Source organism: Bubalus kerabau, chromosome 22 (genome assembly GCF_029407905.1).
Source record: "Bubalus kerabau isolate K-KA32 ecotype Philippines breed swamp buffalo chromosome 22, PCC_UOA_SB_1v2, whole genome shotgun sequence".
NCBI lineage: Eukaryota > Metazoa > Chordata > Mammalia > Artiodactyla > Bovidae > Bubalus > Bubalus kerabau.
The window spans coordinates 7,247,806-7,266,395 of NC_073645.1; the positions used below are offsets into that span (position 1 = coordinate 7,247,806).

The window sequence follows — 18,590 nt, forward strand, 5'->3', positions numbered from 1 at the left end:
TCTGCATTCTAGCTATCTTTCTGATGTGTCATCAAAATTACATATAATTGGATGTCACCAGAAATGAAGCTGACTTTGTCTTAAAAAAAATTACAATAACTTCTATTGTTACTGGAACAGTTTTCATAATGTCAGCTGCTATATCTAACCAACCATATCAGTGTATGGATTATTCCATATATGTGCTATTTCCCAAAATGAAAAAAATCTTCTCAAGCTAAATATACACAACTTTGTATAAATGTTTAGAGATAAAAGAATCTTTATTAAATTATCAATGTTTGAATTTTTAAAACATCAGCTCTTACAACTATAAAATGAGTCTGTCTCCTGTAAGTTCTCACTACTGCCCTCCAGCCTTTGTTTTGAAGGAGGCAAATGCTTTCATTTCTTTGAGTTGTATGTAAGGGCAACCAGGTTCTGTCTGAAGAGTCTGAGCTCACCTATTAGTTATCTTTGACTCACCTGTGCACATTTTACTGCTTGGCATTTGTGACACGTTAGACTGACCCTGGATTATTTACACATTCTTCAAAATGTTTCTCTCTCTGGAAAACTGAACTTGAAAGAAAAGTGAATTTTGTATTAAATGAGGTGTTACTCTGTAAGAATGAATGTGCATAAATATGGCAACACTCTAGAGGCACTGTGCATTTTTTTTCTTAAATAGGATGAGTATACGATCATGATAAATAGCCTCCCTTATCTATGAAGAAAACATGCGCTGTGGGGATTTTGTCTGTGTACTTTTCGTCTTGTCACTTTTAACCAACTTCAAGATATTTGCTCTGTCACAACCACACTTCCAGAATTGCTTTCATTTTTAGCTTCTTCCTTCTGAGAGCCTCAGATGAACATGTGGGTAAAATTGATATGAGCTTGCACAAATCCTAGACAAGAAATGGTATACCTGATTTTATAACTATATTTTTCATAGTTAAAAATAACTATGCTTTTTCACCAGTTTTCATGTCCATTTTCAAAATATTGTTGTCGGCATCTCATATATCACAATATTGAAGAAATATACACTATTTTATAGTATGTTTCTGTATAACCTGTTAATGAGTAATGTGTGCCTATAAGAACCGAGAAAATATATTTTTAGCTTCTATAGAATGTGTGAAGTTTCCTTATGCCCTAAAGATATGAAGATGTGGAGGACTTGATATAAAAGGGTAGATTTAGAGAGGAGAGAGAGTGAGAGAGAATGATGAAAGGAGATTAAGAGACTAGTTTGACTTGTCAGTAATACTGTCACGGAATGTAAGCGGCTAAACTTATTAATGCTGATAAAGTAAACAGTAAAAACAACCACACAAAAGAAAACAGAGAGAACCGCCAGACAGGCTGAGAGGACGCAGCACAATAAAGCAGCCAACACTGATGATCAGTGGGGCATCAATTTGTCTATCAGGTTGTAGCCCCTGCTACTAATTGGTGCAAAGCGCTCCCTGGTTGCTGTGTGGTTTACAGCCTTCAGCTCTCCCCTGCAAGGGCTGAAGCAGGACAGCTAATTGCTGTTGCTTCGGTGCCAGTGAATCAACGTGCTGAGCTAATAGCAACAGATAGAGGGCAGACAGATCCCTGCTAGCAGCTTAGAGTTAGTTGCTTGTGATAACTAAGGCGGTTGGCATATATCTCAGAACCCGGAGAAGGATGGTATGCCTTCTGGATTAATACGATGAGGTTTTTTTTTTTTTTTTTAATCTCTAGTTACATTTTTCTTGGTGATGTGAAACTGGATAACAATGCCTCCCAGAAACGAGAAGTGTGACGTGAGAACAAACCGTCTTGGACCTAGATTATGAACATTGGTTGTTTTGAAAGGAATGTGCAGGAGACAGCCTTTGCAAGAAAACTTGCTTCATAACCTTACATGGGCTAAAGATGAAACTTTAAACCGGCAAGTAAGTTCCCCCCCCCCCTCTTTTCTTGGTCTTTCAAATTTAAGGCAGGAGTCAAGTGTGGAGAAAGTTGAGACTTTGTTTTAGCATAATAGATCTCTGTCAAGAGATCACTTTCTGTCAAGCCTGTTCAAAGACTTGAGCACTAATGATGTACATGTAATTATCTGCTGGGAGAATGAGCACAACCCCTTGTCCCCTCAACCTTCTGGATTATTGTGTGGTATTGTAATTTTGTTGAGAAGTCAATGCAATTTTGGAAAGACACATGCTTTTGAATTATGACTCTGTGGTTTGTCATTTAAAAAAAATGTAATTGTAATCCTCAACTGTTTTTCTTTTTTTGTTTGTTTGTTTCTGTCTCCCTTACAAAATATCGGAAAATGGTGTCAGTACTGACATGGTATATTCAGTTTTTGTGTGTTCATGTACACGTGCATGAGGTTTTGTTTTGTGTGTGATAGTTGAAGGAGGTTAGAGTTAGTAGGCAAGTTCCAGTGGCAAACTGTTTCACAATTAACAGAATTATATCTTGTGATTTGCAGTCATCTAGAGTATCCTGATATTTATATATAGATCTTTCAGTGTATTAGAGTATCAGCTCCTTTACAAAAATATTGGGAGCGTTAACCATTTAGAATTTGAATCCAGGTGGACTTTATCCTTGTAAAACAAAATTAATACTAGATGGTACTAACTGCTTTCCTGCTTTGTGGTATGGTCTTTACATTAAACACATACTAATGTGTCTCTAGCATGCACAGATGTTCATCAGTGTGATGGAGTTGTAACATGGATGCAGAGACGCATTGTTAACTTGAGTATAATGTAACGGCCTCATGTAAGGTTAACTCCAAGTCCATACTCATTCGCTTTCACAAGTAGAGCTAATTGTCAAATCTGGTAACCAAATACTTAAAGCATAGGGTTATTGTCTTGCTTAAAGTCAGGGAAGCAAATACTTTGTGAAAGAGGCACATTTTAAACATAGAATGCTTCCTGTAGTTTGCACACCTTGTTTGAAACTTTGTAGGCATGCTCATGGGAACTTATTTTTCACTGCAAATGGCTCCTCTGTTAGTTCCTTTAGTTTTCTTTAGTTGTGGCTAAGTGTAAGTTGGTGCATTGATCTGTATGTGCAAGGCTTCAAATTTCAGCAACTTGATCCCCTTGACTGTGGACTCATTCTCCTATGAAATAGAAGTTCAATTTAATATGTGCCCAGTTGCACTGAGCGGAGACACCCTCATCTCTCAGATGGTGCAGTTATGTGCATTTGAAACAGGGAATGTGATTTCCATCAGTTTGCCACAAAAATGACCCTTAAACATTAACCATTCAGGGACTTGAACAGATGAGCATGTGTGCTATTTTACTATTAGCTGCCTGTGTGGAATATTATGGGGTAAAGTTTTGAGTATCCTTTAGAAAGAGGTTTAAGAACTCTTGCTTTCTAAGAGATTTTTAGAATTATAATATATCCATTTATGAGATTATTTGAGCTCACTGAGTGACTGAGCTATAAAAGTAGTTTAAAAATTAACAGTAGTAATTATAATTCTAAGAAGAAAGAATTTAAGTTAAACATTCATTACAGACTTGTTTCTTAGTCTTTCCACATTTAAATTTTGCATAATCTGGATTGTGTCTTTTCGCCATCCAACTTTAAAGGCAAACATAAACAAGCCCTTTGTAAAAATTCCCCAGAATTTTGATTCAAAGCTCAAGTTTGAAGTTAAACTCAAAAGGTAATTATTATTTTTCTTTGATCAAAAAATGTGTGTCAGGCAAATCTGTATTGAGTAATTAATCTTTTCTCTAATCACTTGATCATGTGGGCTTTTGATACTGAATAAATAATGAGAATTTGTATAATAATAGTACAAAGTAAAATTTAAAAACAATAAGGAGAAGGTGATGGCACCCCACTCCAGTACGCTTGCCTGGAAACTCCCATGGACGGAGGAGCCTGGTGGGCTGCAGTCCATGGGGTCACGAAGAGTCGGACACGACTGAGCAACTTCACTTTCACTTTTCACTTTCATGCATTGGAGAAGGAAATGGCAACCCACTCCAGTGTTCTTGCCTGGAGAATCCCAGGGACGGGGGAGCCTGGTGGGCTGCTGTCTATGGGGTCACACAGAGTCGGACACGACTGAAGTGACATAGCATCCCCTAAATGTGAATTTTCTAAAGAATAGGTACGTATATTCCTCCTGTTGTAAATGTGCAGATATAATATCAGACAATAGGAACTTTCATCCCTACTTCCATGTGTAAAATAATACAAAACTTCTCTCAGCTATTATCTTAATTTTTTTCTAACAGGTATACATTTACATTTCACTGTAGCCTTAACATTGAGGGCAAGATACAGCTTTAAGTTTTACTCAGGATCCCAACCTATGAATAAATTCAAGATGGCAGAAAAAATAATTTCAACAGAAGACAGGATAATTTTTGGATGGAGTGGATGTGTTTATCAACTAAAAGTTTAATTTTACTTAAATTCTAAGAGTTGCTTATAGTCATTTTTTTCCCACTTTTTGAAGAGTTATTATTACTCTTGTCATCACTTGTGTCTATGAACCATTTTGTTTTTCTCTGTCTCTGTAGATTCCACATGTGTCCATGGAGGAGGCTATAGAATTATGTAATATTAAAAAAGTGTTACTCAACCTGGGTGAATTATTTTTATTACTATTTTTATTTTAACTAAAAGTTTGCTTGGATATAGATATATTTTCTTTTGTACTGGGATTTATTTGTTATTAGCTTGTAATACCCCAGTGTTCTTGCCTGGAGAATCCCAGGCATGGGGGAGCCTGGTGGGCTGCCATCTATGGGGTCGCACAGAGTCAGACATGACTGAAGCGACTTAGCAGCAGCAGCAGCTTGTAATACGGCAGACCATTGATTCCAAACTAATGATGACATATGGGGCTTCCTATATTAGTTTCATGCTCAAATATCTCTGGTTGCATGAGGAGATATTGGAAGGAACTGTGGGAATTCATTAGGGCTCAAGTCAGTCTTGAGTGCGAAAAAGAGCTACTGTGAGTAATTTATGGCAAAATTATGTTCTCTTGGTAGAATCTCTGTATAAATTCCAAAAGTTCAAAGCACTCAGAAACTGAATTAATATACAGCCTTTTTGCAAATTGAATATTAGAGCCACTTAGATTGAAATGGTGACAGGACAAGAAAATACACATGGAAATTCCAAATGTAACCATTACCTCCCTGAACATGTGAGTGGATAAGGGGAGGCAGAATGAGGAGGTAATTTTGAATGTGAGTATGAATAGTATGGCCTTGAAGCAGAATTACCACCTGTGATGTATAAGCCATAGTGTCAGATTCTAAGGATCACTAAATGAATATTATTTTGTCTTAGCCTGCAAATAAATGAGACACTAATGAGCAAGATACACACACACACACATACACACTTTCTCTTTATTAATTGATATAAGGAGTAAAGAAATCTCAGATTCTGGTGTAAAGACAGCAATAATTTTCCTTCTAAGCCTTGGCACAGTCCCTAAACATCTCTAAAACAGCCTACCAGAGTTTTTGTAAAGATCAGCCAAGTTAATGAATAAGAAACCTGTATGTTGCTAACTAGTAATCAATTAACAGTTAATAATTATGATTGTCTGCCAATTCCTCAAGATGATTGTGTCTCTGGGTGTGTATATCTATCAACAAGTAATAACAGCAGAGACATAATTTCCACTCTGAAGAATAAAAGTTTCTAGCTGAGCAATGTAATGGACAGATTTCCTTTTAGCTCATGAGTAGTAAAAGTTGCACTCAACCTTCAATATCAGATCATGGCTATTGAAACTATAAAGGTCAAAGGCAAAAGTTGTCATTATTTCAAGAAACTAAAGCATTTCTTTTCTTCTGACTGGTAAACAGAAAAATTCCAAGCTTGTTTATTGTGCTTCTTGATGGATAAGAAATTGACAGGAGGTGTAACTTTCTTTATGGCTTTGCGAGTGTAAGCAGTCTCAGGCTATGGCAGATGTGTAGTTCCTAGTACTTTGAAAAGTCATTCATTCTAATGCTTATTGAAAAGGCGGGTTTCAGACAGAATTAAGCACTGTTTCCTGAATCGGGGAGGACAGCAGTGTGTGCGATGAAGTGCATCATTCAGTTGGGAGCCCAGCTAATGAATGCTCTCTCTGTTGTTTTCATGGAGGTGTCAGAATGAGCCTTTTCTGATTCTGCATCACTGAATCCTTATGGAAATGCAAATTGTTTATCCAAGGACAGTGACTTTCCTTTTTGCTTTACCATTTAATGGACTGATTTTGTCAACTTTGCAGCACATCACTAGAATCCAGAGAAGGTCCATTAAACTGGATGAGAGGTTATTTCTTTAGAACTTTAAGTCACTGACTGCGAGACAGAGACTAGAGATGTCCTAAAGAGATACTCACAAAGATACATGCTCAAAGAGAGTTATATAGGTAGCTACATGAAGAAGAGAAACAGAGAGACTCACAAGAAGAGAGATAAGTAAGTTAGAGACACAGAATGAAAGATGGAATAAAGAGAATGGGAGCTGAGAGAGAAACTGAAATACACAGTGAGAAAGGAACGGAGTGAAGAGAAAGGTAGAAACAGTGAAGAAGCAAAATACAGTCAAAGAGACAGAAAGAACTGGACAGAAAGAGACAGACTGATTGAAAAATAAATGGTTAAAAAAGAAAAAAGATAAGGAAAGGGGAATAGAAACAACAATTCTAAAAGCAGAAGCAAAAAAGGAAATTGAGGCAGGCAGACAGAGAAAAAGAAACAGACCAGATAGATAAAGAGAAAAACCAAAGGAAGAACAAAGAGCCTTTTTAATGCAAAGATGGAAAATTGAGACAAACATAAAGGTGAGGAGAGCAGATGGAACTGAGCTTAAATCTGTCCTAGTCTCTTTACTAATGGTGAGCTTGTTTTCTTACTTCTCAGCCTGGGCTTCTATATCTAAAATGGTGGCCAAAAATATAATTCACAGACGTAAAGCATCCTGGCATAGGAGATAAAACCAAGGAACGTCTTAGTAAACAAAGATTGATATTTATCATCATCATCACCATTTAGGTAGAATTTAGACAGTAAAGACTTTAGAGTCAGAACTCAGGTCAAATCTTGCTTCACCCCTTATTCTACAGGTAAATAATTTAACACTGATAAACTATAGTTGCTTTACCTGTGAAACTCTGATATTATTTTCTACCTCATAGTCTTACTCTGCAAATTAAATGAGAGCATATTTCATCTGGGGCTTTGCTTTGCACAGTGTATTTTAGCAGTTCCACTAACTAGCTCAGTGTCCAGAATTCCGTAAGTAGTCAATAAATATTTAATCAATGAATGCATATTTGCTCTAAATATTAGTTTCTACAGAGTAAGGAAAAGCTGAAATGATGTTTTGGAGTTTCAGTGTGAAACACTGCAATAAAGTTTCCTCTGTGCTTTGCAGAGAATGGTGGTATTAGTTTGCACAATTGCTATAGTCGTGGTCTCCCTGAGTCCATCTACTTTCTTAAGAACAACTGAAATAGTAGTTGTGACCGTGAACATTTGTCTTATCCTGGTAATGACTTTTGGTCCTACTTATTTAATTTACTACAAAGCCTGTTTGTAGAAAAGTGGTAAGAATTTAGAAAACAATGAGTGAATGTTTAGATTAAGAAGAGTAAAGATGTATGAGAGACAAGAGAAGGGGATCTTGGGACGCTTTGAAGAAGGATTCATGTATTAAAGGCCATTGCTGATGCCAAGAAGCTAAGAACTAAGAAATGAATGTTGGTTTCAAAAATTAGAGGTCATTACTGACTATGACAAGCAGTCCAGGTGCTATGATACTGGTTAAAAAATAATTGGCCTGGAAGTATTTTGGCCATTGTTTTATTATTCTTTCCTGATTGTTTTAATAGTTCACACTTTTAAGAGTTCCTTCTTGTTCTCTGTTACTTAAGTTGCTTTTTTATGAACATATTATCTTATCTCCATGAGGATATTAATTGAGTGCCTGCTGTGTACCAGGAACTACTCCTGGTGCTTATGTCATCCATTTAACCTCTTCAAGGCAGGTGATAGAGTACAAATGTTCCCTCCCAGTTTACTTTTATTTTTTAATATCTCTGCATGAGTCCTTCACGTAAAAAGCCTTCACAGTCTGCTAAACAACCTGCTTTCTGATACTGTGAGCATGAACTAGAATGCTCTGTTTGGAGCCTTAGCTACATCAATGTGCTAATATGTTACAGAATGACAGCAAGGCTTTAAGACATCTTTGTAAGGTTTATTGTGAAACTTTCACTCAGGATATACTGAGTTCTGACTAGTACATATTATATAAATTCTTATACTTTAATATAAATGAGGTTTAAGAATAGAATAAAATTCAACAGAGCTTCAGATAATAAGGCTTCGCTTTATTGCTGTTGCAAATAGTTTTTTCAAATGATGGTAACTTCAGTGGAAAATATTGCGTGAACAAGAAAAAGCTAAAGCAAAAAGCATTTCTAGTATTTATGGAGGATAATACATATTTTGTAAACAGTTGCCATTCGGATATAGATTACTTTTTCTTTCTCACTTTTTTTATACATTAACGTACACACGTGTCTGTGTGTATGTCTATGTGCACATTAAGTGCTTTCTTAGAGCCCATTTTATTTTAATAAAAGTTGTAGGTGTGCATTGTTAAAAAAATCCACTTGTGCATGTAGTTAAATATGAATTTTACTTTTCAAGTGAAGTCTCCTTATTTGTTCAATCCTTTACTCTGGGAGAGTAGTATCTTTATTTTTGTCTACATTTCTCCATCATAATACACTTATGATTCTTTCTCTTCATTGATTATTTATCTCCTATGATAGTACTTAAACATTTGGCTGCTTTATGCCATCACCACTTTTTATCCCCTTCCAAGTTCCAAATAGAAAAGCACATTATAAATTCTAGTTATTTTAATATGCTAATCATATAACAACAATGGGCTGTGATTTGATTTTCTAATTTTTGTTTTTCTATTGTAAACACATTACTTTTTCGTGCTTACTTTTTAAAATATGTATCTTTAATATCTTGTGCAACATTATACAGATTATTCCAGGCAATAAATCTTTCCAAGTGCTCAAAAAGATTGATGCCTTGGTTCCATTTTTTTCCCCAAATTGGCAGCCCTCCTTTTGGTTATATTTTGACGCAGACTGGCATGACCTCTTTGCCTCTGAGTGGGGTGTGAGATTACACTGGTATCCCACAGCCACTCAGATTGGGAGTGGGGGTCTATCTTCTACTGAGCTGTTGCTGCAGGATTGGGATGGAGGTTGACTTCCACTGAGTCCTGCTTGGGTTGGACAGGGAGGTGGGAGTGAAGTCCACAGATTACAAGCAGCCTAGCGCTGCCTCCCTAATTAAGTCTGCCTGGTTCTGGGTCACAGTGGAGGCTTACCTGGACTACCTGGTGGAAGATCCCTCTGGCAGCATGCTCAGGGTGAAACTGGGGGAATCAGAGCACCTCCAGCTTCTGTCCAATGGGGAAGAGAAGAATAGCTCCCCACTCCACCAGGACTGTACCCACTCCATACAGGCCAACACTACTGTATTAGTCAGGATTCTCCAGAGAAGCAGAACAAATGAAAGTTATATGTATCTTCTATTTAGAAAGAAAGATAATATGTATATACACATACATATTTATACACATATATACATATATATACAAAGGAATTAGTTCATGCAATTATCACGCTTAGTCGCTTGAGTGGTGTCCAACTCTTTGTGAGCCCATAAACTGTAGCCTGCCAGGCTCCTCTGTTTATGGGATTTTTCAGGCAAGAATACTGAAATGGGTTACCATACCCTCCTCCAGGGATCTTTCTAACCCAGGGTTTGAACCCACATCTGCTGCATTGCAGGTGCATTCCTTACTGCTGAGCCACTGGGGGAGCCAGTACAATTCTGAAGCCTGAAAAATCCCAAGATCTGCAGTGTACAAACTGGAGACCCAGGAGACCCAATAATATTCTAGTTCTAGTATGAGTCTAAAGGCAGATAAGACCAATACCCAGGTAGAAGATAGTAAGGCAGAGAAAGCAAATTCTCTAGTTTTTTGTTGTTGTTGTTGTTGTTGTTGTTGTCCCTCAGACCTTCAGTGAGTTGCATGAGGCTCACCCAGATTAACAAAGACAATCTACTTTGCCCAGACTACAAATTTGAATGCTAGTCTCATCAGGAAGCACCCTCACAGATACCCTCAGAAAATAATCTTTGGCTAAATATCTGGATGCTCCAGCACCCAACCAGGTTAACACACAAAATTAACCAAATTGGGAAATTGGATGGTGGCTACCTTATTGTCTGGGAGAGGAAAGGATTGCTGGTGGTAGGAAATCAGCTTCCTACTTTACCCCACTGAAACACCTGGGGAGAAAGAAGGGATGCAGTTTTCCCCCTGGTGTTTGATTGGAATAGGGTAGGTATAGCCAGCCTTTTCCCAGTTCTTTAGCTGGAGGATGAGACTTTTCTTGGAGTTTTGGGTTCTTTATCTCTTGGTAGTTCCATGTTGGAGGCTTCTTCCAGATATGTGGAACACAGTAAGAAAATCCAGAGGGCTCACTGTCTTGTTGAAATAATTCAGTTTATTTGCCTTGAGGATGCTGAGTGGAAACAGCTTATAGGCAGGCAAGAGCAGAAGCATGGTTAAGGTGTCAAAGCCATAATCCAGGCTAGAGGAAACAGTGGCTCAGACCAAGGTATCAGCATTATGAATGGACAAAAATAGTTTTATTTGGATATATTGTAAAGATAGAACCAATATAAATGTATTGCTGACTTGAATGGGGTATATGAAAAAAAGAGAGGGAACTTCTTGGATGACTCTCAGATTTTTGGAGTTGTCCCTAAGATGAATTCTGAAAGGTAGTAGAAAGGCAAATCAATATTTGATTTTTCATCACATCATATTTGAGATGACTATAATATATTCAGATTAGATGACTCTGCAAGCTCAAAGGAAAGATTGGGCCTGGATATAAATGTGTAAGGAAAGAGGTCTGAGGATTACGCCCCGTAGTCTTGGGAAGCCATTGCTGGTTCCAGGAAGATAAGAATTGAGAAAGAAACATTGGTTTCAGAACATGCCAGTCATTAGTAATCATGAGAAGGAGTCCAGATGCTATGGTATTTGATTAAAAGACAATTGACCTGGAAGTATTTTGGTTATTATTATTGCTATTTTTTCCTCTGTGTTTTTAATATTTCACATATTTACAAGCTCCTTCTTGTTCTCTGTTACTTCAGTTGCTTTTTTAGGAATGCATTCTCCTATCCCTGTGTGGATATTAATTATAAGTTTATTTAACTTTTGTTTGGCTCCCTTTGTTATATTTTCTTTCCCCATCCCTACCTTTCATTATGAGTACTGCTTTGTTCTTCCTTTTTTAGATTCCAAGTTTTCCTCAGAGAAACTGATTGATTATTCATGCCTCCCTGCTCACATTTAAAAATTTATTAGATTATATATGTCATGGAAATAAATGTCCTCTCACATGTAATTGCTCCATGTTTATATTTTTGTTTATGTAATTTTGTGCGGGTGGTTTTACGTCAATAGTATATAGGGAGTCTGAGAAATGATATTCGACACATGGCTTCCAAATTCTCTTTTGAGGCTCTGCTATCCAGACAAGCTTCTGTGGAAAACAAACAGCCAGCAAGGTGGGGATTATGGGTCAAGATTGGACTGAAGAAGGCTCATGGGACTTCCTCTTATATTCCTTTACCTAGAACTCAGTCACATGGCCACTTTTAACTACAAGAGAAATTGAAACAGGGAATCTTGATGTGTATCCAGAGGGGAATGGATTTTTTGAAAGATAGTTGTGTGTCACTGATGACATGGCACAGAAATGTTCCTTCACAACCCTCTGTGTATGACAAGCACAAGGCTTGTCAATAGGTAGGCTTTACTGTGATGTATGAAGCAAAGCGGTGGCTTTGTGCTTGATGAGTCAGTGTGGGGCTCTGTGACAATGCCTTCTGGAAACTCTCTAATCTCTAAGCTATGGGACCAGAGAAGGTTTGGGGAAGATTGCTCAGAACCTAATTATTTAACCAGAACCCTTGTACAAGCTATCTCTGCTGACACCAATATCCTCCTCTGCTTTTCATATTACTCCAATATACTGAGCTTTTCATATATTCTGTAGAGTCGGTTGGCTGTTTTTATTATCATATCTCTCCACTTTTGCCATTTGCAATGTAATTTTCTGTCCTCAGCTAAATAAGTTACTCATCTTCCATTTGCAAATTTAAACAATTTTGATCCTATTAAATATATGCTAATTCCTTGCCAGTAAATTATATTTGCGGTTATTAAGTCACCTCAATTCTCTGTCTTTTGCTTAAAGTGTGCATGTGTGTGTGTATGTGTGCACACACACACTGGGCCAGACTTACTATCACACTTATTTCTGCTGTAGTAATTTAATGTTGAACGTGGATGTTGGTGACATAGCAAGAGGAAGGAATAAGCTGTTACAACAGCTCATCAAGAAATTCTCTCTCCTGCAGCTTTTCAACAAGTGACAGGTAGGAATTTAACAAGGGACAAAAAAGAAACAAGATTTTTAGATAAAGTACAGCTTTCACAAAAAATGTACATCTTTGGGTGGGTTTTTTTATGTTTTACTTTTTGGAGGGTCATAGCAAAGAAATTCTTGTAATTGTTATAAAATGTCTTGGTTGTCAAATAAATTTTAAGTTACAAATGTTTTTGAAGCCACATACTATGTTAGAAGCCCTTGTTTTGTCCTTTAGGGAAAGACAGCCACAATTTCTGAAATGGTCAATATTGCCTTCTATCCTGTGTAGTTAGGATTCTTCTTATGGGGAAGTGATAGTTTTGATTGAGATTCTCATGTAGGAAATGACTGAGTTCCTAGAGGTCTTTGATTCTTTAAAAAATTAGAATTGGAAGTGTGAATTCAACTCCAAATTCTTTGACCCATTAAGTGAATTATTAAAGCAGTTTCACTATTCCCATTACAATCAGGCTCCCACTCCCCCTACTCAGCTGTAATGCCTAATACCAGTATCAGCCATGATCTCCTATTTGCTAAATTCAGTGGAAGATTTCAATTGCCTTATATTCATTTATTTGCATTATTCAATTTTGCTGACTATTCCTTGATCTTTGAATTTTTCTCATTTTGTTTCCCAACACTTTTGTTTTATTGTTGTTTTTATTATTTTTTTTAATCTTATTTCTCAAGACATATTCCAGAATCATTTTCAGGCAATTCTTTTTTCTATGAAGGTCTTAGATGTTAATGTGCTCAGACATATTTCCTTACATTTTTTCTCTTCTCTTGTTTCATATTATTGATACTTCTCATTTATTTCATCCACTATTAAATTCTTAACTATTTTCTGTCTGCAGATGGCAGCTAAAATGTAACTCTAACATCTCCAAATTTCATTCTAAAGTGCAGATTTGCAAAACTGAACTGGAACTTCCATTTGGATATCCCATGAGTAATTAAAATTCATTAAGTGTGAAACTAAATCATGATCTTAGTCCACCTCTGCTTCCTAACCTTTCCTTTTACTTCCCCACGTTCTTATTTCAGTGACTAATGACAACCAACATGAAACTTTACCAGTTTAAAACCTTGTATATCAGCCCTTGATTTTTCCCTCTCCCTGTCTGCTCCTGTTCATGAACTGCCAAAATTATTCTGTCAGGTCTACCTCCCTAATAGTTTTAGAATCAAACTTTCCTTCCAACCTTTTCTTACATTCCTAATCATTTCTCACTTACTGCCCAACTCATCTGTTTTCCCTTTCTCCATTTCCTATGTCACTCTCCTTCCTTCCCTTGGCTTCTTTTTTTCCTCTGAAAACTGCCAGTCTCATGATATTACTACCTTGCAAATATATTTCAGTGTTTTTTCAGTCTATTTATCCATGCTCTCCCTTCGGTTCTCTCTCTGCCTCTCCCTGGCCTAATCAATTTTCTTCAAAAGAAATTTGAAGAAATTGCAATGCACTGTTCTGTGCAATTAAAAGTCCAGATATGTAGATCTGAAATGCTATAAGCATGTAAGCTCAAATGACTCTGAGATACATCTTTTCATTTGCTTTTTTGGCTAGTTGAAGCTGTTTTAAAAATCCGTATTTTGGCTATTAGTAGCTTTGAGCTCATATGATTCAGCATGTAGTACAAGAGAAAATAAAATTCATACTCTGATAATTGAACCCCAAAACTCTATATAGGATCTACTTGGCTCTGATATACCTGAATTGATTCATGTACCTTATGAGGTGAGGGTGAAAAATATTGGCTGGCTCATTCTAAGTCATGACTACACTCTTGGTTTCTGAAAAAAGGTCAGTTCTAGATAGTATAGACACAATATGAATTGGTCTGCAAAATAGAATACTTGAAAATAATTGAACTGGTAAACATTATAATCATTCCTTACATTAAACCAAAATATTTATTTTTTTAATACTATATTGGCTAACATATAATTATGTGTAAGTCTTTAGATATGTTCTCTAAAATTTCAAAGGTAAAAATTTAAAACTATATATAGTTTTTAGGCAAAAGACTGTACTACATATCATGTATGCTTATCTATATAACAGTCACAAATGGTATACATTAATAAATATAGACTGTCATGTTTGATCATTCAGATTCTTATGAAATGAATTTTCTGTTTTTTTCTTTATGTAGAATATTTTAAAAAATATTTTATACTTTGGCATATGATATAAGCTACTTCCAACATGTATTTGTCATCAATTCTGTAGAGAATTTTTCTCATTTTTGAAATAGCTTAATTAAACAATTAACATGATGTGATTTGAACTTCCCTGGTGGCTCAGATAGTAAAGAATCTGCCTGCAATGTGGGAGACCTGTGTTCAATCCCTGGGTTGGAAAGATCCCCTGAAGGAAGATATGGCAAGCCACTCTAATATCCTTTAAAAAAAAAAAAACAAAACACCTCATACCAAACTCAAGGTTATATAGATTTTATTCTTTAATAGGTATGATTTTGCATTTTAAAAATTATATTTGTGGACTATTGAGTGAATTATTGTGTGAGTTAGAGCATTTGTATCTATGTTCATTTTCCCACGTGGTTTCCAGTTGCTTTAAGGCCATTTGTGGACACATTTCCTTCCTCTATTACACACTTCCTTCCTCTCTTAAACTCTGTCCCATTGACAAGTCACTTGACTAGATTCACAGGGGTCTATCGTCATGCTTTCTGTTTTGCCTGGAGAATCCCCATGAACAGAGAAGCCTGGCAGGAAAGAGTTAGACACAACTGGGAGACCAAGCACAGCACAGCACAGCATGGTGTAATTCACTTGTAAAAGGGAAATTAAGTATTACTTTTTTACATCAAAATTGACATCTGTCTGAAGGTGAAATCTTCACAGGCAGACAGTTTAAGGGTACCAGTTTTTAATGTTACTGTTCTAAGCTAGACAAGCAAAATCTAGAACTAACAACCCCAGTGATGTTACATAGCAATATTTGATATCTTTTCATAGTTATCCTTGAAAGGAATTAGCAAAGATAATTTCAATGGGTGCAGACTATAAAAGCACAGTTGTAGTGATATGGTAGTATCAGGACATGTCTTCATTGTTTTAAAACAATTGTTATTTTAGTAACATATATGCTAAGAGGAAAAAAATACCAGTCACCTAGTAAAGAATAAATGATTAGAAATTACGGTTTGTCATTTAATGTTTTGACATAGATTCAAAAATTCATAACATCATATTCTTAGAGCATCTTCCTAATTAGAAATTCTGCTACTCTAATTATATTTTCATATTTATATTCACAACATCAGTGACTTGTATGGTACCAACAAATGTTTGTTAAATGAATAAATTAGAATTGTTTTTCAGGACAACTTTTTCCTGTGACTCATTTGGACTTTGTGTATTTGATTTCTATAAATGAGAATGGTATTGTACACATTTGAAATCTGACTTGCCTGAATTTTTTAGAAAATACTGCTGACAATATTTTGCCATGTTTTTATTTGGGCTTTGAAAGAGTCTTGTTACAGTCTTCCATTAGGAAGATATTTTTCTAAAAGCTCTTACTTTAATTGGTAGCAGATAGTGAAGCAATATCATAATCAAGTGCCTATTCTTGGTGATTATACATGTCATGTGTGATTCATTCCAAAGATACATTAGAGGGTTTAACTGTGGACTCCCCAATGATGTGATCCTCTTAAAATATTTCCTAACAGTGATATACTGATGAGTTCATGACAGTCATGTTCTCATTTAGTTGCCAGTTTCACTTCATACATTTTAAAATCTCAGAATGATGACTGATAGTGATGATGAGACTTTTACTTCCTGTAATCCCAGAAATCAGTCATTTTTTTTCATGTTAATGTACTTGGAGAAGTGAAGGAGAATATTATGTCATAAGGGAGACCACTAAGGACATTTGTGGAGTGAATATATGGATAATTGTAGAATCTACAATAAGCACTTCAGTCTATATCTCTAACAATTCAACAACAAAAAAATAAATAGATGGGGAAAGAAATCTTTAACAATGTATTATCTGCTTCTTACATTTATTTCAATATTATTTATTTTTTCACTTAAATTGAAGTTGGAGATTATATTATCTTAGTATTATTAATATCCAATATTTATTAGTATTAAAATATCATATTTTGTCTTACTGAACCAAAAATATATGTAAGCATATATTTAAGAAATTCTGTATAAATCCCTGTAAAAATTTGAAAAATTTACTTGCTATTTTGATGTCTTTAGAACTATTGAATAGATGTAAGCATCTAAGGTAAGATATCCTTATTATGTAGTAGAAGCTAAACAAGGATCCTCATTAACAAGAATTATCAGTTCAGTTCAGTCACTCAGCCATGTCCAAATCTTTGCAGTCCCATAGACTGCAGCAAACAAAGCTTCCCTATCCATCACCAACTCCCAGAGCTTGCTCAAACTCATGTCCATCCAGTCGGTGATGCCATCCAAAAATATCATTCTCTGTCATCCCCTTCAATCTTTCCCAGAATCAGGGTTTTTTCCAATGAGTCAGTTCTTCACATCAGGTGGCCAAAGTATTGGAGTTTCAGCTTTAGCATCAGTCCTTCCAATGAATATTCAGGACTGATTTCCTTTAGAATTGACTGATTTGATCTCCTTGCAGTCCAAGGGACTCTCAAGAGTTTTCTCCAACACTACAGTTCAGAAACATCAATTTTTCAGTGCACAGCTTTCTTTATAGTCCAGTTCTCACGTCCATACATGACTACTGGAGAAAACATAGATTTGACTAGATGGACATTCGTTAGCAAATAATATCTCTGCTTTTTAATATGCTGTCTAAGTTTGTCATAGCTTTTCTTCCAAGGAAAAGCATCTTTTAATTTCATGGTTTCGGTCATCATAGCAGTGATTTCGAGCCCAAGAAAATAAAGAAATAAAGTCTGTCACCACTGGTTCCCCATCTATTTGCCATGAAGGGATGGGACCAGATGCCATGACCTTAGTTTTTGAATGTTGAGTTTTAAACCAGGTTTTTCACTCTTCCCTTTCACTTTCATCAAGAGGCTCTTTAGTTCCTCTTCATTTTCTGCCAAAAATATATACATTTTTTTTTCTGAGTCTCCTGTGAATGATAACTGAATGAATCTAATCTTTTCTAACCTTCAAAAACATGGGCAGTCTATTTAAATGAGAATAGTATGATCTATTTATCTGTATTTTACTCCTTAGCTGAGAAAATTCACCCAAGCCCAGATCAGACTTGGCTGGTAAAATTCTCAAAGGTAAAACTAGATTTTCTCTGTATATTCTATTAATAATTTATAGATATAAAAAAATATGAATAATGTGCATCTGTACATGAATGGAATATTATATTTGCTGAAGACTGATCAGTTTAAAATATCTATTAACATTTTGGTTATTAGTATTATCATATGACTCTATGTTGAAGAGTAAAATAGCAAACTTTGCATTAATATGCCCCAACTTGATTTGTTTACCCTGAATAGCATATAGACTTAATACCCACAAACTTAACAAGTAATGGTTTCAGTTATAATTACTTCTGACTTTGTCTTTTTTCATTATACTGCTGTTTTCCTCTTTAAGTATATTCATGTATTTAAATGCATAATTGCACACAGTAGTTGGTTCTTTATATTTTCAAAAAGTTTTTAGAAATTTTGACTTAATATGGTAATCAATTGTCATTTTTAAGGATGTGGACACTGAAGTGGGATGGGTGATCAGATATTAAAAATCAGTGTATGAATCATGTAATTGTTAAATGTTGCTAAAATAATGTTGCTAAATAATGCCATGTAACAGATGACCTGAAAACCTCAGCGTCACGAAAGAATAATCCATTGTTGCTTATGCATGTGAGATAGTCAACATGGCAGCTCTGTTAACAAGACTGGGCTCACTCATATCTGAGAGTGTTGTCTGATATAGACTGGATTTAACTGAGAATACTGGGGCTAATGGCTATGCTTCACATCTGTCTTATCCTCTAGGCTGTGATGGAATATTATCGGGTTGTTTAAAAAAAAAAAAAAAAAAACAGATACAAAAAATTGGGCAAATTAAAATA

General features: G+C 35.7%; 1 protein-coding gene across 1 annotated transcript in view; it reads left to right on the forward strand.

Annotated features, from left to right (window-relative positions):
• PCDH15 (protocadherin related 15) overlaps window positions 1-18,590 on the forward strand; it is a 1,792,715-nt gene that overhangs the window by 738,849 nt on the left and 1,035,276 nt on the right. The window contains exon 4 of the mRNA XM_055560763.1: window positions 1,717-1,910. The gene's annotated coding sequence lies outside the window, so the exon portion shown is untranslated. The remainder of the gene's footprint in view (window positions 1-1,716; window positions 1,911-18,590) is intronic.